The sequence below is a fragment of the Trachypithecus francoisi genome, unplaced genomic scaffold (assembly GCF_009764315.1).
Source record: "Trachypithecus francoisi isolate TF-2019V2 unplaced genomic scaffold, Tfra_2.0 Lachesis_group11, whole genome shotgun sequence".
Classification (NCBI taxonomy): Eukaryota; Metazoa; Chordata; class Mammalia; order Primates; family Cercopithecidae; genus Trachypithecus; species Trachypithecus francoisi.
Window position 1 is genome coordinate 43186963 of NW_022681456.1, and position 23943 is coordinate 43210905.

General features: G+C 35.2%; 1 pseudogene across 1 annotated transcript; it reads left to right on the forward strand.

Annotated features, from left to right (window-relative positions):
* The first annotated feature begins 5041 nt into the window (after positions 1–5041).
* Positions 5042–5904, forward strand: LOC117090997 (annotated as a pseudogene). Its single transcript, XR_004440200.1, has one exon. The product of XR_004440200.1 is annotated as a 60S ribosomal protein L7-like (transcript).
* Positions 5905–23943: the final 18039 nt, after the last annotated feature.

Genomic DNA, 23943 nt, shown 5'->3' on the forward strand with positions numbered 1-23943 from the left:
AGAAATGAAAAGAATAGATACATGTAATTTTGAGTTTTTTAGAAATCATTTCAAAGCCACCAAATTTATTACTCTTAAGATGCAAGTGAGGTTTCAGCAGCTATAGGGCATGTGATTTATTTTCAGTAAGAAAAATGTGATAGGTAATTTATTAGTAAATTTATTTATACATTTCTTCATAAGGAAGGGCTTAGAGATGAGAGAATCTCTCTTTTAATAATATAGTCATTTCATGAGTAAAAGCCTACAATATAGGTTCACATCACACTACGGAGAAGGAAGCAGCTTGATTGGAGTGTATAGAAAGCAAACACATAATCAATAACTAGTTTATTCTTCTTTGTGGAGCAGAATGAACTTTGCAAAGAGACTGGAGTTTATACACTGAAAAACTTGGATGGGAAGAGATTGCTGGCTGGTTTGTAGCAAATGCTCAAGAGTTCTCTGGAGGCTTCAGCATGGTTACATATTGCTGGCTGGGTTTACAGAAAGCCAATTATTACAGACTTTTATAGACAGGGTTTAGCATGCAGGATGCTTATTAAGAAGTGCCTTCGGGACCAGGTGCAATGGCTCATGACTATAATCCCAGCACATTGGGAGGCTGAGGGGGGATGATCACTTGAGGGAAGGAATTTGAGACTAGCCTGAGCAGTACACCAAGACCCTGTCTCCACGAGAAAAATAATAATAATAATAAATTGGCAGGGCATGCTGGCATGCACCTATAGTCCTACCTACGCAGGAGGCTTAGGTGGGAGCATCACTTAGGAACTGGAGGATGCAGTGAGCTATGGTTGTGCTACAGTACTCTGCCCTGGGTAACAAAGTGAGATCCTGTCCAAAAAATGTGAAGTAAAAATTTTAAAAAGGAATTGCCTTGAGATCAAAAGCCATGAATGAAAAAGGAAGAAAAGAAGGTTGGGGAGAGGAGTATGTAGGGCTGCCAGGCCAACCCAATAACATCAGCCAACACCACAAGGAATTTAAAATCTGAAATGACCCAACAGAGTTGCCCCACTTTGGGATAAAAGGGCTTGAACTTTCTTTCTTTTGCCTACATCAGTTGTTAAATGTGGACCACCCCTGGAAAGCCATGACCTTGGAAAAAGTAGGTCTCTACAGCTGAAGTAATTCCTGAAGAGGCTCCTCTCTAAAGGCTGTCTGCTGGCAGTACTCCCAGCAGTTATTAAGGATCTTTGTGGACCACATCTGTGTTCGCCATTCAGTCCCTTACACATCTATGATTCCATTTCTCATATGCATCCACAGAGCAGCTCCTTCAGGATTGTAATGGGTCCCTTTTCCTGAAAGAAATTTAGAAGAGGGAGTTTAATGGGACCCGCTATATTCCTGACCACTGAAGCTGATGTTTAAGCTACAAATGATAATGCTCCTCTCTCTCTTTTATCATCCACTCTAAGCTTCTTTCATCCTCAGCTGCTTGTCTTTGGGGTTACCTGGTGACAGACCAGAGATGTTCATCCCTTAGGGGCCTGAACTCTTGGTCACCATGCCCTTCTTAAACCAAAGCTGTTGCACTTGTCTATCTACCAGGAGATGCCAATAGGTGCTCAAGTAAATCTCAGATGCCAAACATATTCTTCGCTGCTCCCATGGAGTACTATCAGCTTTATTTCCACCTGATAATCAGATCAATTGCCAGGCCAAGTTACTTGCTGATGCCTAGACACAACGGCCTAAATAGTTCAACAACCCTCCTGCTGTGCCCCTTGGCTGAAGTGCTCCCCCTCTGAGGGACAGGAACTTTGAATTATCCATAGCCCAGACTTGTGGAAATGGATGATCAGATCTACTCATGCTTCTAGTATTTGGTTTCCAAACCCATGTTCTTCTATGAGGGATATAATATCATGTTATATGTTTTGATTTGAGGTATATATAGCAAATTGGAGATTGGCACTCTACCCTCAAAGTGTTGGCTCTGAGCTGGCACATAATACTTAGTTGGTCTTTCAAACACTTTATCAGGCCAGCAGTTTGTGGAAGACACAGTATGTGATATCAACAGTGAATCCCATGGTAAGAAGCCTACTATTATCCTTTTAGGAAATAAAGTTTTGTGGTATCAGCCAGTGCTAGTGGAGCAAACGTTCTCTAAGACTTTGGATAGTAGTGCTGACTGAGGCCATGAGAAAAGAAAGGCAAACCATGCACAGAATATGTGTCTACTCCTGCTAAAATGTACCTATGTCTCCTACAGTTTAGAAGGGACTCAATATAATCAACCTGTCACCACAGGCTCAGTTGGACTCCTCTAGAAATGGTACCATGTTAGGAGTTCAGCGTTTTCTTTGTTGCTGGCGGTTTAGACACTTAGCATTGGTAGAAGCTGTGTCAGTGTTGGTAAATGAAAGCCCACCCATTTTGGGGGGCTATGGTCTCCATCTCTGCCACAGAGGACTGCCTCTATGAAGCCATTATGCCACCACTAGGGTAATGAATCTCAAAGTCTGGATGAAATACACTGTCTGAGTCATTTTGTCTTCTTTATTGTTGGATGCCTCCTCTACGGTGAATGCGCTCTAATCTAACATTTAATTCTAAGATATTCACACTTTGTGCCTTCTTCAATGTGTGCATTTAGATTTCTCTATCTCAGTTCTCCTTGCCTCCAATCTTCCAGTCTTTCCCCTTACAAGTCCCTGATCAGCCATCCATGAATTTCGATATATTCTAATGTTGGGCCACTTTCCAAATGACCAGCTGGATAAGCAGATGCATTGCCCAAAACTCTACCTATTGGGATAACGTTCCCTATCTCCCTCCAACAACCGTCTTTCAAGACCACCTCTGAGTAAGGATGTAAATGCAGTTATCCATTTTTGACTTGTCTTCACATACCAAGCTGACTCAGCTGTAAACCAAATCTCTGATTTTTCTTTATTCTATCAGCTGGTCATTTGAGATCATAATGCAACAGATATAAATTTATAGATGGTGCTGAAGCAACAGCAGTGAATGAAGTGCTTATGCATTTGCTAGTGCTCTCTGGTCCTACTTATAACTGATTTTGATGTAGCATTCCAAGCTATTCTATGCTATGCGGTCAGGCAAAACTTGTCTGTTCATCACAGGAAGTTCTGGATACATGTTCACTTGATGTCCCATGTTCATATGTAAAAGTCAAAGTGTAATACAGGCTCACCAGCAACAGATAAACTCATCAAGAGGTCTGAAACTGGAAAAGTTTATCAGAGTTGTCAGGTGTTAGGCCAACATAGTTGGTCCTTTATTCTCCTGCCTCAATCAGTCATCAGAAGTGAGCTAGAAAACCATGGCTTTGGTGAGGGCAGCTCTCTGCAGCTGAGGCCAACTCTGAAGAGGGTATTAGCTGAAAACTGCTGACAGTACTCTCAAGCAACTGGAGTGATCTTGGAGTCACATCTCCAAATCTATCTCACTGTGGAAAAGAGGCAACTTTGAGTTGGTGGAAAGGTAAAAATCATTCACTTTGTTTCTAAGCTTATAAATGTTATCTAACTCTCAATTGCCAGTGTAACCTGTCCACATTAGTTATAAATGAAATGAGATTATATTATCAAGTAAAAAGTCAAATCAGTGATATAGCACAAAGCTGAGGTACCTCACGTACACACAGACTAATTTATGACTATGATGGCACTATGGAGCAGTGCAGAAAATAAGTCTTCTTTTTTTTTTTTTTTTTTTTTTTAGATATCTTAAATGTTTAGATTATAAAACATTTACAAATTGTAAATTGCACTTCTTGTACATTTGACAAATGTATGGAGTTGTATATATACCACCATGATTAAAAAAACAGTTTTACTGCCCCCAAATATTCCTGAATGCTACATCATTGTAGTCACCCCCTTGACCCGCACTTTCCCTGGCAACCACAGACCTGTTCTCTATCTGTAAAGTTTTGGCTTTTTGGTATAAGTGGCAATATATACATATCAGAAAATTGGTAGAGACATACAGTATGTCATCTTTTGTACCTGGCATCTTTCTCAACAAAATACATTTGAGATTCATCCATGTTGTTCTATCTATCAATCATTCACTGTCTTTTATTGATAGCAGTTTTATATGAATGTACCATAGCCTTCTTTTAACCACTATCATTTGAAAGACAACTGGGTTATTTCCAGTTTGGTAAGCACATGCATGTTTTTCTGTGAACATAAGTTTTTTTTTTTTTTTTTTTTTTTTGAGACAGAGTCTCGCTCTGTCGCCCGGGCTGGAGTACAGTGGCCGGATCTCAGCTCACTGCAAGCTCCGCCTCCCGGGTTTACGCCATTCTCCTTCCTCAGCCTCCGGAGTAGCTGGGACTACAGGCGCCCGCCACCCCGCCCGGCTAGTTTTTTGTATTTTTTAGTAGAGACGGGGTTTCACCGTGTTAGCCAGGATGGTCTCGATCTCCTGACCTCGTGATCCGCCCGTCTCGGCCTCCCAAAGTGCTGGGATTACAGGCTTGAGCCACTGCGCCCGGCCGAACATAAGTTTTCATTTCTCTTGAGCAAAAAAAGCTGCTTTTAAATAAATAGTGTTGGATGAATTGACTCTCCATAAGGAAAAAACAATTTTCTTATTATATACACAAAAAGCAGCAGTGGATTGTAAATTTGTGGCAAATATTTTTAAGTAGAATAAGAAATTAACCCTAAAGAAAAATTTTATTGGTATTTTAGTAAACTTAAAAATATTAGATGTATTAACTATAATAGTTTTAAACTATATTAAAAAGAAGAAATTTGGTTATCAAAGACAGTAAGAGTGAAAAAGGCAAGTACTAGAGTGACTTATAATATATATATAATATATATATGACTAGTAGAAATTTTATATCCAGACTTCGCTTATTTTTGCATAATCAATTAGAAAAGTGCAAACAAACTAAAATGGGCAAGAGACCTGAACAAGCAACCTAGAAAAGATGACATCCAATGGTAAACAAATTTACGAATATGGGCCCAATCTTTTTAGTTATCAGAACAATGCAAATTAGATCCACAAATTCAATACTCCAACACTCATACTCCAGAATGGTTAAATTAAAAGTCTGACAATGCCTCTTTCTCCGGCTGGAACCATAGAGGATGTAGAAGAGAAGAGGAAGAAGGTTCCTGCTGTGCCAGCAACCCTTAACAAAAAGCGAAGGAATTTTGCAGAGCTGAAGATTAAGCGCCTGAGAAAGAAGTTTGCCCAAAAGATGCTTCAAAAGGCAAGGAGGAAGCTTATCCATGAAAAAGCAAAGCACTATCACAAGGAATATAGGCAGATGTACAGAACTGAAATTCGAATGGCGAGGATGGCAAGAAAAGCTGGCAACTTCTATGTACCTGCTGAACCCAAATTGGCATTTGTCATCAGGATCAGAGGTATCAATGGCGTGAGCCCAAAGGTCCGAAAGGTATTGCAGCTTCTTCGCCTTCGTCAAATCTTCAATGGAAACTTTGTGAAGCTCAACAAGGCTTCGATTAACATGTTGAGGATTGTAGAGCCATATATTGCATGGGGGTACCCCAATCTGAACTCAGTAAATGAACTAATCTACAAGCATGGTTATGGCAAAATCAATAAGAAGTGAATTGCTTTGACAGATAAAGTTTTGATTGCTCAATCTCTTGGTAAATATGGCATCATCTGCATGGAGGATCTGATTCATAAGCTCTATACTGTTGGAAAACGCTTCAAAGAGGCAAATAACTTCCTGTGGCCCTTCAAGTTATCCTCTCAACGAGGTGGAATGAAGAAAAAACCACCAATTTTGTCAAAAGTGGAGATGCTGGCAACAGGGAGGACCAAATCAACAGGCTTATTAGAAGAATGAACTAAGTTGGCTACCATGATTATTTTTCTAAGCTGGTCAGTTAATAAACAGTACCTGCTCTCAAATTGAAAAAAAAAAAAAAAGGTCTGATAATGCAAAGTGTAACCGTGGGTATGAAACAATTCTGTACAACCACTATCACTATTTATTTACAATCTACAGAAATGAGTATTGATGTTCAACAAAAGGCACACACAAGAATGTGTCAGAATTATTTCTAATAGTTCCAACTGGAAACTTTCCCAAAAACATCAACTTCGAATGGAACAATGCGACCATGGTATATTTCAAGTGATAGAATATTACCATGAAAATGAAAAAATAATTTTAAAAAGCTGTCACAAACAAAATATTAAACAAAAGAAAAGATAAACATGACAGTATTTGTGAAGTTCAAAACGGACATAAAGGTAAAATCTGAATATGGTTAGAAATCAGGGCTGTGGTCACTTGAGGAAGGGGCATGGGTATGGGGAAGGCCCCACATAAGTTCTTTCTTGACCTTGGTGATAGTTTCAAGGTCATTTTATTTTTAAAACTATGTTGAGCTACACCTTTATGAACACTTTTCTATACAGATGTTAAATATTAATTCTAAATATTTTAAAAATATATAAGAGACACTACAAGGTTCCCGATAACTGAGCACAACTAAATTAGTGGTAACTTTAATCTAAATATTGTGTTTTAATTTCTTTTCAAAAAATTAGAAAACATATTAAACTGTCCAGTAGGTTGGTGGTAGAATCAAGAAAGGAGAAAAACCGTTTGGGAGGATGACTCAGCACCTGATATTCTCTTCTTTTTAGCTCATGTGACTTTTCTTTCTTTGCCCCCAATCAACTCCCCTGATAGAAGGACAGTTCAGCTAGTTGTCAGTGCATGTCCTGGGTTTTGCTACTGCTGTCTTCAGTGTCTGCCTGTGTGTATATGCATGTGCACCTGAGTGCACCTCTTCACCAACTCCCTGGTTTTGTTGGGAAGGCATTTCCTAAAATCCTTCCTTCCTCTTACATTCCCCATTTTTCTGCACCCGCTAGGTAGAGGAAGATCTGACTGACCTAGATAACAGAACAAGACTCTGTCTCAAAAAAAAAAAAAAAAAAAAAAAAAGTTACAGTGAAATTTTTAAGGACTTTAACATCAAGGACCTCACCATACTGCTTCCTAGCCATGAAACCTTGAATGGGTTCTCAGCCTCTCAGAAATAAGTCTGAGAGAATAGCAAGGCATGAGTTGCCCAGACACTTCCTCTGTTCTCTTCCCTTCCTCTTACCCAGAACATGGCTTTCTTTTTCTCAGCCACTTTGTCCTATACAACATGACCCTAAGTGCGGAAATTTTCTCTTCTTTGAGGGTGTAGGTAGCAAGTCCATTTGGCTGTTATGCTAAACTTAATCTTGCAACCTGGCCTTTCTTAGAAGTAATGCCAGTACCCAAGGTCTTCATCTGTCCTGCTATTTTGTTTTGTTTTGTTTCTCATTTACTTCAGAGCCAGAGTGGAAAGAAGGTAAAAAAGGATGAGCTAATTATTGAGCATTTTCATGACTCAAATAACACATATAAACTCCAATGTAGAATGTGTTCCTGGAATTTTATATGAATTGAGCCATTCTCTTAAATATTTTACTATATTCTAAATTTGATATTAGCAATACATCTCTTGCTATCTCTTCTGTGTCAAAAACTCCCTCCCCATGATTTCCACTTCTCTATTTCTTCCTTAAATACTCGCTGAAGTTTTTCATGTTAGTTAGTCTGAGAACTCAGGAAATATGAAGATGAAGATGAAAAAGAGAGGATAAGGGGAGGAAGAGTAGAAAATATTAATAAGAGTGTCTGTTTATTAAATGGTCTCTATGATCCTACCTCACAGATGAGGAAACTGAGGCTAAGAAAATTAAGGAAGTTTTCCAAGACTACAAAGCTTAATAAAAGCTTCCTTTCTCTGAACTTCCATGTCACCTTCTGATTGTATTTTTAACCTAGCTTATGCCATTTCTTGCCTTATGCAACTATCATCTTTTTCTATATGTTTCCCTTTTCATGAAATCAGTTATCAATCTCTTTAAAGCATAGATTGTTTTCTTTTTTAATTTATATCTATTCCCTCTAACACAATGTCCTGGACACATTAGGTGCTCAGGAAAGTTTTGTTGGTGATGACATAAGAGCTCAAAATTAGATAAACAATATTTAAAACGTGACAGTTATGAGATGCAAAATTTGAAGTTGTTGTGCATGTTTGGTGGATATAATAGAGAAATAGGTATCTCTGCTGCATAAGTTGTAGGGTATGGAAGGATATATTCTCTTTAAATAAAAAGTACAGTGGGCTGGGCACAGTGGCTCACACCTGTAATCCTGGCACTTTGGGAGGCCCAGCGGGCAGATCACCTGAGGTCAGGAGTTTGAGACCAGCCTGGCCAACATGGTGATACGCTGTCTCTACTAAAAATACCAAAAAATTAACTGGGCATGGTGGTGGGTGCCTGTAACCCCAGCTACTTGGGAGGCTGCGGCAGGCAGAATTGCTTGAACTCAGGAGGCAGAGATTGCAGTGAACTGAGATCACGCCATTGCACTCCAACCTAGATAACAGAACAAGACTCTGTCTCAAAAAAAAAAAAAAAAAAAAAGGTACAGTGAAATTTTTAAGGACTTTAACATCAAGGACCTCACCATACTGCTTCCTAGCCATGAAACCTTGAATGGGTTCTCAGCCTCTCAGAAATAATGTTTCCCCCTCTCAGAAAAAAATCACATCTCTCTGAGAGAGTTGTTAAGAGGTAATAGCTTGGGAAGATTTGAAATGGTAATAATATGATGCTCTAAATGTACATTAGCTATTTGATAATATGTGATCTAGATGATAGAACATGATATATGTCACATAATGTGTAATACACATAATATATACTACATAGATTTTAACATGTTGTGTCTCTGTTTTCATTTCTTTCAAAGAACTTTTTTTAATTATTTCTGTCTTGATTTTGTTGTTTGATCAAAAGTAATTCAGAAGCAAATTGTTTAATTTCCATGTAATTGTGTGATTTCAAGAGATTTTTTGGTATCAATTTTTATTTTTATTATATTGTGGTCTGAGAGTACGGTTAGTATGATTTTGACTTTTTAAAATTTATTGAGACATGCTTCATGGCCAAGCATGTGGTCGATCTTGGAGTACGTCTCATATGCAAATGTATGTTCTGTGGTTGATGGATGAAATGTTCTGTAGATTTTTACAAGGTCTAAGTGGTCAAGTGCTGAGTTTAAGTACAGAATTTCTTAGTTTTGTGCCTCAGTGATCTGTTTAACAATGTCGGTAAATGGATCAATTTCTGGAAACACAGAGTCTCTCAAGATTGAAGCAAGAAGAAATTGAAAACTGGACAAATCAATATTGAGTTCTGAAACTGAATCAGTAATAAAAAACCTAACACCAAAAAAGTCCAAGACCAGAAGATTTCATAACCAAATTCTACCAGATGATAATAAATAGCTGGTACCAATTTCACTGAAACCACTCCAAAAAATCAAGGAAGAGGTATTCCTCCTTAATTCATTTTATGAAGCCAACATCGCCCTGACACCAAATCCTGGCAAAGAAACAACAAAAAAAGAAAACTACAGGCCAATATCCCTGATGAGCATAAATACAAAAACCTTCAACAAAATACTAGCAAACCAAATTCAACTGCACGTTGAAAAGTTAACTCACTTTAAGCATATCCTGAGAGCAGAAAATAAAAAGTTAATTCACCATGATCAAGTAGTCTACATTCCTGAGATGCAAAGAGGCCTCAATATATGCAAATCAATAAATGTTATTCACCACATAAACAAAATTAAAAACATAAACTTTATGACCATCTAAATAGGCATGGGAAAATGCTTTCAATAAAATCCAACATCATTTCACGATAAAAGCCCTCAAGAAACTAGGCATCAAAGGAACATATCTCAAAATAATAAGAACAATTTATGACAAGCCTAACACATACTGAATGAGCAGAAACAAGAAGTATTCACCTTGAGAACTGGACAAGGATATCCACTCTTACCACTCCTATTCAACACAGTACTGGAAGTGCTAGCAAGAGCAATCAGGCAAGAGAAAGAAATGAAAAGCATCCAAATAGGAAAAGAAGTCAACTGCCTCTCTTCATGGATGATATAATTCTATACCTAGAAAACCTTAAAGATTCTGCCAAAAGACTCCTGGAACTGATAAACAACTTCAGTAAATTTTCAGAGTACAAAAATCAGTAGCATTTGTATACACCAATGATCAATAATTCAAGCTCAGAGCCAAATCAAGACTGCAATCTCATTTACAATAGCCACGAAAAAATTAAAATAACTAGGAATACATCTAAACAAGGAGGTGAAATGCCTCCACGAGGAGAACTAAAAAACACTGTTAAAAGAAATGTAGATAAACAAGTGGAAAAATATTCCATGCTCATGGATTGGAAGAATCAATATTGTCAAAATGACCATGTTGCCCGAAGCAACTTATAGATTCAAAGCTATTCATATAAAACTACCAACATTATTTTTCACAGAAATGGAAAAAAACTATTCTAAAATTCATATGGAATCAAAAAAGCAGCCCAAATAGCAAACGCAATCCTAAGCAAAAAGAACAAAGCTGGAGGCATAACATTGCTCAAATTCAAACTATTCTATAAGGTTACAATAACCAAAATAGCATGGTACTGATATAAAAACAGACACATAGAACAATGGAACAGAACAGAGAACCCAGAAATAAAGGCACACATGTACAACCATCTGATCTGCAACAAAATTGACAAGAATAAGCAATGGGGAAAAGACTTCCTATTCAATAAATAATTCTGAGAAAACTGGCTAGTTATATGCAGAAAAATGAAATTTGATCCCTACATCTCACCATATACAAAAATTAACTCAATGTAGATTAAATATTTAAATGTAAGACTTCAGACTATAAGACTCTAGAAGGAAGCCTAGGAAACATCATTCTGGACTCCACCTTGGAGAAGAATTTATAACTAAGTCCTCTGAAACAATTGAACCAAAACAAAAATGGACAAGTGAAAACTAATTAAACTAGGCAGCTTCTGCACAGCAAAGGAAACTATCAACAGAATAAACAGACAACATAGAGAATGGAAATATTTGCAAACTATGTATCTGTAAAAATACCTAATTTTCAGAGGCTGTAGTAATTCACATTTCCATCATCAATGTATGAGAATATCCTTATAAGTGTTTATGGCTTTTAAAAAACTTTAAAGTCTGACTACTATAAAATAATACCCAATTACATTACTCATGAGTTTGCACATCTTTTTATACATTGTTGAAATTGTCTGCTCAAATTGTTTGTATGCTTTTCTATTAGCTAATCTAATAGGATATTCACAAGGACTCTTCCTGCTTACAATTTTGGCTGAGACTTCAATGCTGAGAATAGTAGGTACTACTGTGTCATTCCAAATCAAAATAGCAGTTCTTCTATGCAGTACTTAGAAAAAACTATCAAAAATGGGCAATAAACATTAGTCCATCATCTATATCCAGGATCTGTTTAGAAAGCTGAAAGTGTATTAAAAGTAAAAAACTGCTAATAATAGAAATCACAAGTGTTTAATTAGAGAGAAGAAAGTATTTCCCATTTCTTTAAAACCAAATGAAGAAACTGTTGATAACAGCATGAAGAGCTAAACATGTATCCCTGAAATCTTATAGATGTAGTACTTGGGATGTAGCTCACACCTAAAAAGACTGAAGCAGATAGTCTAGCAATAATGGCATGCTTCTGTGGCAGAGCAAAGAGACAGCAACGGGAATGGCTGCCCCTCTGGAATTTGGCAGGACAGGTTACATAAATACCTTTTCTAAGTCAGGTGAGGTCCTGTGTCAGAAAGCCAGACTTGAGGCATTGTAAAAAGAGGTTTGATTATAAAGAAATTACTTTGGATGGACCACAAGGAGTCATATGGCACATGCATACTTTGAAACATTTTTTCTTCTTACATATTGTTTCTTCTTACATATTTCTTCTTCTTCTTCTTCTTCTTCTTCTTCTTCTTCTTCTTCTTCTTCTTCTTCCTTCTTCTTCTTCTTCTTCCTCTTCCTCTTCCTCTTCTTCTTCTTCTTCTCCTCCTCCTCCTCCTCCTCCTCCTCCTCCTTCTTCTTTTCCTTCTCCTTCGTCGTCGTCTTCTTTCTTCTTTTTTTATTTTTTGATGAAGTCTCACTCTAAGCCTAGGCTGGAGTACAGTGACATAGTCTTGATTCACTGCAAACTCCACCTCTCAGGTTCAAGCAATTCTCCTGCCTCAGCCTCCCGAATAGCTGGGATTATGGACATGTCACCACACCCAGATAATTTTTGTATTTTTCTTTTTAATTGGAGACAAGGTTTTACCATGTTGGCCAGGCTTGTCTCGAACCCCTGACCTCAAGTCATCCACCTGCCTTATCTTCCAAAAGTGCTGGGATTATAGGCATGAGCCACCACACCCAGCCTATATTTTTAATTTTTTTAAATAAAAATTGTAACTCAAGTAGGTCATTATAATTTTAAGCAATTTTTAAGATATTCTATTTGTTTATAGTTTTTCAAAGCTAAATCTAATGTTTGATGAGCATTGTCTATATTAGTTTCATTTAAACCTAATTATTTCTTAAGATAAAATTCTGGAAGCCAAATTTTCAGGTCTTGGTAAAAAGATATTTTACATCACTGACGTTCACTTCAAAATCTCCTCTTAAGTAGACTGTAACAATTCAGATTACTACTGGATTCTAAGTTTCAAGAAAGCAAAGACTGTGGCCCCTTTACTTCAACATTTTATCTTTATACCTGTAACTTATTTTTCTTGAATTATTACACTAGCCAGAACTTCCACAGTAATGCTGAATAAAAATTATGACAGTAGTGTATTTCTCTTGCTTCTAATTTTAAAATAAGTGTCTCCAGTTTTCAACACAGAGTTGAGACTTATATACTTCAAAAATATATGTTTGAGATGGGTTTTGCAGACACCTAGTATATTGCCTGATCCATAATAATTATAATTTACACAAAATAAATATTTGGCTGGGCACAGTGTCCCTTGCCTGTAATCCTAGTACTTTGGGAGATGAGGCACGAGAATTGCTTCAGCCTAGGAGTTCAAAACCAGACTGGGCAACATAGTGGCACACATCACTACAAAATATTTGAAAAATTAGCCAGGTGTGGTGGCAGGCACCTGTAGTCTCAGCTACATGGGAGCTGAGTTGGGAGGATCGTTTGAGCTGGGGGTCAAGCATGCAGTGAGCCATGATTGCACCACTGTGTTCCAGCCTGGGCAATGGAGCATGACCCTGTCTCATAAATAAATACATATTTTCAGAATAATGAGTGAACTAGTATATAAATACATCAGGATACATAATTCTTACAAATGCTGGTTACTATTATTTTACTCTTCCATATTCGAAATTTCAAAAGGCAAAAAATTTTCTATTTTTAATTTGTATTTATTTGATCATTATGGAGGGTGAATTGTATTAAATATGAAGTGATTTGGAAACATCTGACATATTTCTGTATGACATGCTCAGATCTCTTGTCCAAATTATTTTGTATATTTGTTGTCCTTTTCTTACTGATTCATAAGAGCTGACATGTTGACATGATTGATGACACATTGATGCTACATGGTACAAAGTATTTCCCTCTTCCCAGTTGGCACTTTCCTTCTTATTTTTCTTTAAGACATTTAATATAACTTAGACGTTTCTAAACTTTGAAAAACAAATATATCACCATTCTGGGGGTATAGCTCTGTGGTAGAGCATTTGACTGCATGAAAATATCACTATTTTGTTTTCTTTATTTGTTTTTATATTCAGAAATATTTTCCCTTTTTTTCCACTATCTGGTATTTGGTACAGGAGACTACTATATATATTTTTTCTCAAGGTATATTAATTGAATGAATTTTATTTATTACGTTATTTGTTTTCCACTATTAGAAAATGTGTATTTACAGCAAAATAAAAGAGTAAAATGTTCTATTCAACAAATACTGGAAAATTAGTTCATGAAAATTTGCCATTCAGGATGAAAAAATTCTTACTCAACTAAATGTAAAAGGAAACCTAATAAATGGTATCTAAAAAAGGCACACCTCAAATATCATTTTAGATAGAGAAATATTGAAAACACTTTTTAAAAATTATTTTTAAAAATACTCAGTTTTTATTCTACTCACTCAAAGTAAGTGTCTTGACAAGTGTGATAAGATAAAAATAACTAACTAAATAAATAAATAAAACAAAGATCTCATTATCTGAAAGTGACATAATTACATAATTTTTTTTTAATCTAGTAAAAAATACACAAAATAATACTAGAATTTAGCAAATTCACCGGGCATAAAATTGCATTTCAATATTCCCATAACCAATATTTGGCAATAATAACTTAAATTTTACCATTTACAACAGCAACAAAACAGTAAATTACTATAACGACAACAATAAAATACCAAGGTATGATGGTTAATATTATGTGTTAACTTGACTGGACCACAGGGTGCCCAAATATTTGACTAAATATTATTTCTGGATGAGTCTGTGAGGGCGTTTCTAGATAAGATTAGTATTTGAATCAACAGACTGAACTGATTGCCCTCTCCAGTCCAGATGAGCATCATCCAATCCATCCAGGGTCTGAAGAGAACAAAAAGGTAGAAGTAGGGTGAATTCTCCTTCTCCCTTTCTCTGCCTGTCTGCCTGAGCTGAGATATCCATCTTATTCTGTTCTCATACTGGAGCATATTCCACCAGAGTTAGGTCTCTGCATATATGTATATGTGTATATTGTGTGTGTGTGTATACGTATATTGCAGAATATACATTTTGTTTCTGTAAAGAACCTTAATACACAAGGAATACATTTTTTAAAGTACCAAAGAATATTATAGAAATTTACCACAAGACATTAAAGGCAAGGTAAGTAAATATAGGGATACACCATGTCAATAGATTGGAAAACAATTATAAATATCAATTATCCCCAAATTGACTATCAATTTAAAGAAAATTAATCCTTTAAAAATTCTAAATGTACTATTTTAATGAAACTTGATAAATGACTTCTAAAATTTACACGGAATAGCAAAGCGCTCAGAATAGCCAAGATATGTCAGTAGAAGAATAAGGAAAGGATAAGACTTTCCAAATAAGAAGACTTACTATAAAGCTATAGTAATTAGAGCGGTGTGGCATTAGAGTATGGATAGGCAAAAAAATAAAATGAAAATAATAACGAAGAGTCTACAGTCCAGAGGATCCCATGCTCTTAGGAAACCCTGACATAAGCAAGGATGGCATGGCAGATCATAGAGAAAGAAAAGACTGCTTAGTATTGAAGCTGGAAAAATTAGTTCCATATGAGTACAAAAAATGAAATCAGATCTTTATGTCATAACACACACAGAAATCAACTCTCCTGGGATAAAGAACTGAATCTTTGTGATAAACGCTTACAGTGTATCTGTGTGCCAGAAAAAGATATAGGAATATACATAGCCTCTTGACAATCTTGTTCTTAGCATAAAAGAAAAAAAATGGCAACAATCCAATGTCCATCAACTGTAGAGTAAACAAAATGTGCTCTTTTTCACACAGCACAAATTATGTAATGGTAAAAGTAAATGTACTATAACTGTATACAGTATTAATATAAAGTGAAAAAGCATGTCCAGAGACTACATATGGTATATCATTATTATGAAGTTCAAAAGCAAGCTAAAACTAAATAAAATAATGTTATGGCATGCATTCGATGTATCAATTTTTAAAAGAATTCAAAAACAGAAAAGCAAATACCGCATGTTCTCACTTATAAGGGGGAGCTAAATGATGAGAACACAGGGACGCATAGCGGGGAACAACACACACTGGAGCCTTTGAGAAAGTGGAGGGTGGGAGAGGGGAGAGGATCAGGAAAAATAACTAATGGGTACTAGGCTTTATACCTGGATGATGCAATAATCAGTACAACAAAGCCCCATGACACAAGTTTTTGTAATAAACCTGAACTTACACCTCTGAACTTAAAAGTCACACACACACACACACACACAAAATTGTGTTTGCATCTGAGAAATGAAAGGGAGGTAGTTGAGGAGGATGGTTTAGGTAGATATAAAGCTTTCTACTATTTCTATTTTTGGCTTGGGTGGTAGTTTCACAAAAGCTGAATAAATTCTGAATAAATAAATCTATTAATTGACAAAATAAATGATTAAAAAGAAAGAGGGTTATGTGTAAAATTAGTAATAACAGCATGCATAATCCAGACTCAAAAATTGAAAAGTTTTATATGTATTATAAACTAAATTTGAATCTTGACTGAGATGCCCCTCTATTATTTTTCCTCCGCATTTCCTATTTGCTTGTAAGAACTATTGTCTTTCATTTGTAGTACTTTATCATGTGTTTTATTATGCAGTAGACAAGTCCATCTATATTATTCTTATTTAATACAGATACTTCCTTTTTTGAACAGTAAGTATTGACTACAAAATATGCACATAAGAACTGTACTCTTAATTTTCACAGTTATTTAGTTACCGTGAATTGAGAAAAATGAGGGTACAACATACATGAGTTGCAGTTAACACCATAACACACAAATTGCAAACTGCTTGTATTCTTTTTATTATAATAATTATTATTTTATGTATGTATGTCTGTATTTGTTTACTTATTTTAGAGAAAAGCTCTCACTCTGCCATTCAGGCTCTAGTGCAGTGGCGTGATCATAACTCACTGCCATCTCAAACTTCTGGGCTCATGAGCTCGAGCAATCCTTCTGCTTCAGCCTCCTGAGAAGCTGAGACTACAGGTGTGCACCACTGCATCTGGCTAATTGAAAAAAAAAATGTAGAGATGGAATGTCTCACTTTGTTGCCCAGGTTGTTCTCCAACTCTTGGCTTCAAGTAATCTTCCCGCCTCAGCCTCTCAACATGTTGGGATTAGAGATGTGAGGCACCGTGTCCAGCCAAGCTTGGTATTCTCACACGGAGAAATGAACCCAGGCTGCCTGAATGAGATGTATTCTTAAGTCTTTCATTCACACATTCTGCTAGAGAAATCTGGATATGTGTCAGGTAAAAAAATAAAATAAAGTTATTAGATTTGTGTACAACTTATAAGCTAATTAGGAAATAATAGCCATATTTGTAATATTGCATCAAAACTATTGCAACAAATAAAAACAGTTGGTAAATTTGTCAGCTATAAAATAAAATTACATGACAAAATATTGGAGACTGTGTCAGACATAAAACTCTATTCGATGTAATTGGAAGTTAAACCTCATTAGTCCACAGAGGCTCTTTCTGTACTCTTGGGCAGAACCATCTTCTAACAACCATAACTTGATCAAGAGTGTCTTAACTGCCTGGGAGTGTTCTAGGGCACAGATCCAGATTTCCAGTAATAGATCTTGATTTGCATGGAATAATGAACTTTGTGAGAAAATATCCAAGTGAAAAACAAGTCTGATAGAGTAGATAAGTAGAGCAACAGAACCTGAGTTTTAAAAGAGAAATAGTATTTTCAGAGAGTGTAAGAATAGGCCTCTCGTCTCCTAACATCACCCTTTGGATGTCTGCTTACTCTAAGACAGAAAATGATGTAAAATAAAGGAAGAATTTACCAGGGCCTCAAAGTACTTGCTATGAGAAACTTCAGAAGACTAGACACATAAAGAAAAAAACTTTCTTTTCTAATGACTAGAGGGAGAAAGCATCAAAAATAGAGGATATCTGTGACAATATTGCCAATTCCATGAGCAACAGTCTTGGGCTACAGAGGTCATGGATGACCAGAGGAAGGAACACTAAAAAGAAGGACCCCAGAAATACAAGAAGTAGCTTCATTTATGCCAGAACTCTGTCTCTCTAAGCACTCCCAGGAGAAATAGCTTAGATATTTTGTAAAACCAAAATGGAAACCTAGACTTTCTGTGAGTCATAAAAAGTATATGAGGTCTAAGGTATTGTAAGAGTGGCAAGGGACAATGTTGGTGAAGTAAAAGAATCCCCCACAGCTTCCTTAAATGTGATACGATAATAATATGCTATATTAACAAAAGTGATTTTATTCCCCTGCCTTCTTTCACTCTGTGACCCTTCAGCCATTGAGGCATTTGTCTCACAAGAACTGAAAACCGGAGGGGGTGGGGGGAAAGGATGCCATACTTTCTTGAATTTGGAATTTTAAAATTCCACTCTTCCAAGAGCAACAGAAAGGACTCTAGTACACACGCCAGACAATAGATGGGAAAATGCAGGTTACTTAACAGTTAGACTCTTACCACCTTTGTTCTCTAACTCGAAAATCAGTAAAGATTTCTCAGACGGTGGGAAGGAAAGGTGAATTGAAAGGGTAACAAGTCATGAGTCCCTGTGAAAAAGGCTTTTGTCCCTGTAGGAATACAAAGCAGTAGCAACACTTATACTATCCTCAGTCAATACTGAGGAAGCATCAATAAACCATATTACAATTTGCTGTGGTAGGTGACAAGACAGAGAAGTCAATACAGCACTGAAGAGTTCCATAGCACCCCAGAAATGCAGAAATAAATGATTCCAGGGTGTCATAAAGTAGCATCAGAGTAGAGGCAGGATGAAAGAGAAGGGACAGAGAAGCAAAGCAGAGGTCATCTGTGCAGACTGAGGCATCATCATTATCTTATCCTTGCATGCTTCTTGCAGCGAACAATTTTGACAATTTATGTTAAAAACATTAAAGATATATTAATACTTTGACTCAGCAATTTTACCTACAGAACTTTTACTAAGATATTACTAAGGGACAGTTCAGATTCCAGAAATGCCATGGACAAAAAAAAAAAGTAAAATCTCTCATGCTTTAAAATGTTGAAATTGTTTTAAATGCCTGACAGCTTGTGAGGAAGGAAAAATGTCATGTATCATAAATGAATAGGTAATTGAAAGCAGAATATTTTGAGCTGCTGGTGAGGCTACTGTAGGCAGGAAGGACAAGGATTTTCTGTCTGTGTGATACAGCATCTTGGATACAAGACAGGGAAGAGAAACTGAGACTGACATAAACCTAGAATCCTCAGGGTGCTACACCCTTAGTGAAAGGGCAAACTAGACAAATATTCTCCCCACTGGCAAAGGAAAGTGGAAAGAAAGCTCATCTGTATTACTGTGGGCTATAGAAGAAAAAAGAAGAATCCTCAGAGGTTCCAGTTTTGTAGCTTACATTGGTTTTGGATTCAAATTTTCATTACCTATGTAATGTAAGTACCACCAATTCAAGAAATTAATATAAAATTTGTTAATAATTCTGAGGCTTCTTTTGCAGAACATAGTGCAAGCTACTACAAGATTTTCTGACAGCAGGGAAAAATTAAGCCTTCCAAATGTGTGAGCTAACAATAAAAAATTAAAAGCAAAAATTAAAAGCATATGAGGAAAGAATCTATTATGAGTGAGCTAAAAGACACATCTGATCTATAACCCCAGGAATATGTTCTAATATCAAGATCACTCAAATAAGATGCAAAATAAATGTAAAATTAATTAAAATGTAAAAGAAAAATTGAAAACTTAGGGAAAAACCATGACATAATGAAACAATACATCTCAGAAAAGAACAAAATATATATTTTAAAAATGCAGTTCCATTTAAATATACACATGCATATGTTATATTAATAACCTTAATAGGTAGATATAGACAGCTGATAGAGATAGGTAAACAGAAGTCTATGTTTAGCTGAAAAGGGGATAATTGAAATAGAAAAAATAGTTGAAAATATCACACAATTTCTATCAGAAGAAATTGACAAAAAAAAGAGCTATTTTTAAATATGTTAAAAATATCTAACATTTATCTAAATAGGACCAAAAGAAAATGACAGAGAGAAAGTAGAAAAATAAATGCTTAAAATGACAATAATTGAGAATTATTCAGAATTTATATTTAAATATATTATAATAAAGTAGGAAACAGAAAACCGAGAGAAGAAGAAAGAACAAGAACAAAAGTGACAGCAAGACAGAGAACAAGACAGGAAGAGCTAAGAGAGAAACTGTTCAAAGCTATGAGAGAGTAGCAATATATTACCTACAAATAAATGGCAATCACTCTTACAGAAAAGCTCTTAGTGATGCTCTGACAAATAAGTTCCAGCTATATACCTTTTTAAGAGGCAAAAACATAAAACCAGAGAGGTTTGAAGTCAAAGAATGGAAATTATATATAAAGTAAATGAAAGCTGACTACATTAATATCAAGCAAAACAGACATTATGGATAAATATAATAAAAAATTGGCAAAGTATTACAACATAATGCTAATGCTCTGACCATGGGAGTAACTAACATTACTTCAATATACAAGACATATTTTGGCAAATATAGCAAATATATATACAGAAAAAATATAGTAAAATATAAAGCAAAAATTATGGGGATTTCTAGAAGAAAATTAAACTTCTCTAAAGTTATTGACAGATTATTTTGATTAAAAAGTAAAGTAACAAGAAAAAACAACCTCTAATAGAATGTATACTAAGACATTGACAGTATCCCACAAAAGTAAACATATACTAGTCATATGATTCAACAATTTTACTTCTAGGTAAATATTCAAAAATAATAAAAGCATGTTTTCACGAAATAACTTAAACATGAATATTCATAGCAGTTTTATATGTAATAAATGAAACTTGGACACAACTGAAATATCTATCAATGAAATAGTAACTTGGTGTTATATCCATACAATAGATTACTGCCCAGTAAAAAAGAAAGATGTATGCAACAACTTAGATGCATCTCAAAATAATTATGGTAAATTAAAGAAACTAGACCAAAATAGAGTACATGCTATATGAATCTATTTATACAAAATCCTAGAAAATGCAAACTAAGTGACAGTAAATAAAGCAAGCAGATTCGTTTTGCCTGGGGATGGGGGAAATGAAATACAAAGAAGACAGATAAAATTTTTGGGATTGATACATGTTCATTACCTTGATTTTGCTCATGATTTCAGTGGTGTTAACAAATATCAGCACTTACAAAATATACACTGTTTTGGAGTACTATTCAGCAATAAAAAAAAATGAGATCCTGTCATTTGCAGCAAAATGAATGGAGCTGGAAGATACTATGTTAAGTGAAATAAGAGAGACACAGAAAGACAAACTGCGTGTTCTCACTCATTTGTGGGAACTAAAAATTAAAACAATTGAATTCCTGGAGATAGATAGTAGAATGATGTTTACCAGAAGCTGGGAATGGAAGCTGGGAGAAGTGAGAAGTGGGGCTGGTTAATGGATACAAAAATATAGTTAGCTAGAATGAATAAGATAAGATCTACTATTTAATAGCACAATGGGATGACTACAGTCAAGAACAACTTACTGTGCATTTTAAAATAACTGAACATATAACTGGAATGTTTGTAACACAAAGAAATGATAAATGCTTGACATAATGGATACCCCATTTACCCTGATGTGATTATGCATTGTGTGCCTGTTTCAAAATATCTCATGTGTATTTATATATGTATAAATTTATATACCTACTATATATCCACAAAAATCAAACATAAAAAATGGCTTAAAATAAAACAAATTTGAAAATTAAAAGAATACTTTTAAAATGTGACATTTATTGTCAGTTTTACCTCAACAAAGTTGCTAAAAAATTATAACTGATTAATAACAGCTCTACAAATCGTAATGTGCCATATCCAGCAAAAATGCTAATCAGAAATTCATACTTTTAAAAGTGCATGATAAAATGAGAAATGGATTAAAAATTAATGAGCTACGAATCTGCTGAAGAAGTTAGAAAAATAAATAATATAAACCCCAAAAGAAAAATCACAAAGGATAGGGTATATATTCAAAGGAAGTAGAAGGAAAAAATATAAGGTCTGCTAATATTAAGTTTTAGAAAAGCAGTGGGAAGCAGGAATTCTTGTACATGACTCCTGAATGTGTTAATTGGAATAACCATTCAGGAAGAAAACTAGCTGAAGTGAAGTTAAAGATATGCATATCCTCATTTCCTCCTGTACCTGTCTACTTTACAGAAGTTTTGCACTGTACATGAGGATGCATATACACAGATATACTTGTGCATATACAAATAATACAACATTGCTTGCGATAGCAAGAGAATTTGAAAATGTAATTGTCTTTAAATATGGTGGAAAAATGAAAGTTCAGTCATAAAACAGAACATTACATAGCAGTTATAACTAATAATATAGATCTACCAACATGGATAAATCTCTAAAAAATAATGTTGGAAAAAAAAGTCAAGGTGCAAAAGGATATGTACAATGCTGATGAATCATTTTTGTTTTTTGTAGGTAATTACGTATGTGACAAATGTTCAGGGTCATTGATGGGAATGGCACATGCTATCTCAAGGACAGTGAGTACACGGGGAGGTAGGGCAGACAGACTTCAGCTGAATTTGCTAAATTTGATTTCTATTTATTTTTTTAACTGTAATGTAAATTAAATATGACAAAATAGTTACCGGGTTGTTATATATCTGTATACTCTCAGATATTTTAAATTATTCAAAATTAAAATGTTTAATTTTAAAATATTTATGAGCTATGCATAATTGTGTAACTATTAGAATGTTCACTGAACATTGATTTTTATTTTAAAAGAAACTAGAAACAATGTTAATGTCAAATCATATAGAAATGATTCAATAAACTGTAGTACATTAATAGAATAAGATAATAATCATGTATTAAGATAATATAGTTAAATAATATTTGATAACATAAAAATATGTTAAAAATAAAATAAAAAATAGATTAAGATAACTGAATTCCATATTATTCTATTACTACACTATTCTAACACTAATTATTAGAACAGTACTATAGTATTCTTCATGACATGCATGTATATATGCATATCTACACACACACACAACCACGTGGAAATAGTTACAGAAGGAAAGTGATCCGTTTGCTCAGGATTGAGGCCTTTTTCAGGACACAGAACTTTCAATGCCCAAACCACGAAAGTCTCATGTAACTCAGACAGTTGACCACCCTGTCTGGAAGATGATGCATAAATAAAGAATGAAAATGAGCAAAGTAAAATTTTAACTCAAAAATATGACACAAGATGCAGTTGGAATTCCCTTACTGTATGTGGGGAAACTAGCTATAATTTCTGCAAGTTGAGTACATAAAAAAGCTAGTTTTGGTGATATCTGATAAGAACAGATAGTTTCTCATCAATTTTGTGAGCATAGCTGGGCAGGTCAGAGAATATTAGAGCTGGAAAAGACACATCTTAACTCCTCTCTTTAGAGATTAAAAAACCATAGAAGTGTATAAAACAGTGGTTTACTACAACTGGTAATTTTGCCCTCAGGAAACAAGTGGCGATGTCTGGAGACATTTTTGATTTTCACAATTGAGGGTGCTACTGGCATCACATTGGAAGAGGTCAGTAATGCTCCTAAGCATTCTAGAATACAGAGAACAGTTTCTCACAACACAGAATTATCCCACCCAAAATGTCAATAGAACTAAGGTTGAGAGACCTGGTTTAAGACTTTTCCCCACTGATATCACAACTAGGTACTGACAAAGGCGCTTCCATTGTCCTGACCTTGTCCAGCATTCTTGTCACTATGTAAACTTTGGAGAGCTGTTCTCTAAATGTCAAGCATGAAATGGACCTTTTGATTATTTCATTTCTTCCTGGATATAGTTTATATATACCACTTCCCACTTACACTTCTTCATGTTTTCGAGTACATTTGTATCACTCTCCAGAGTGAATCCATTCTAGACATATATTATTCTTAAAAAACAGCCATCCATCAAATCTGAAAAAAAAAATAAAACCTCATCTGAAAAACAAATTGGTTGCAATTGTAGATTCATCTGGTTCCTTGATACATATCTGTAATGCTGATTTAGTACTTCTGAAAAGCATTTCCCCAATTGCATTTTTCTAGCAGCATTAGAAATAACGGCTAAAAGAAATGAGTCTTTTCATTTGCCCTATCTATACTTGGAGAGTATT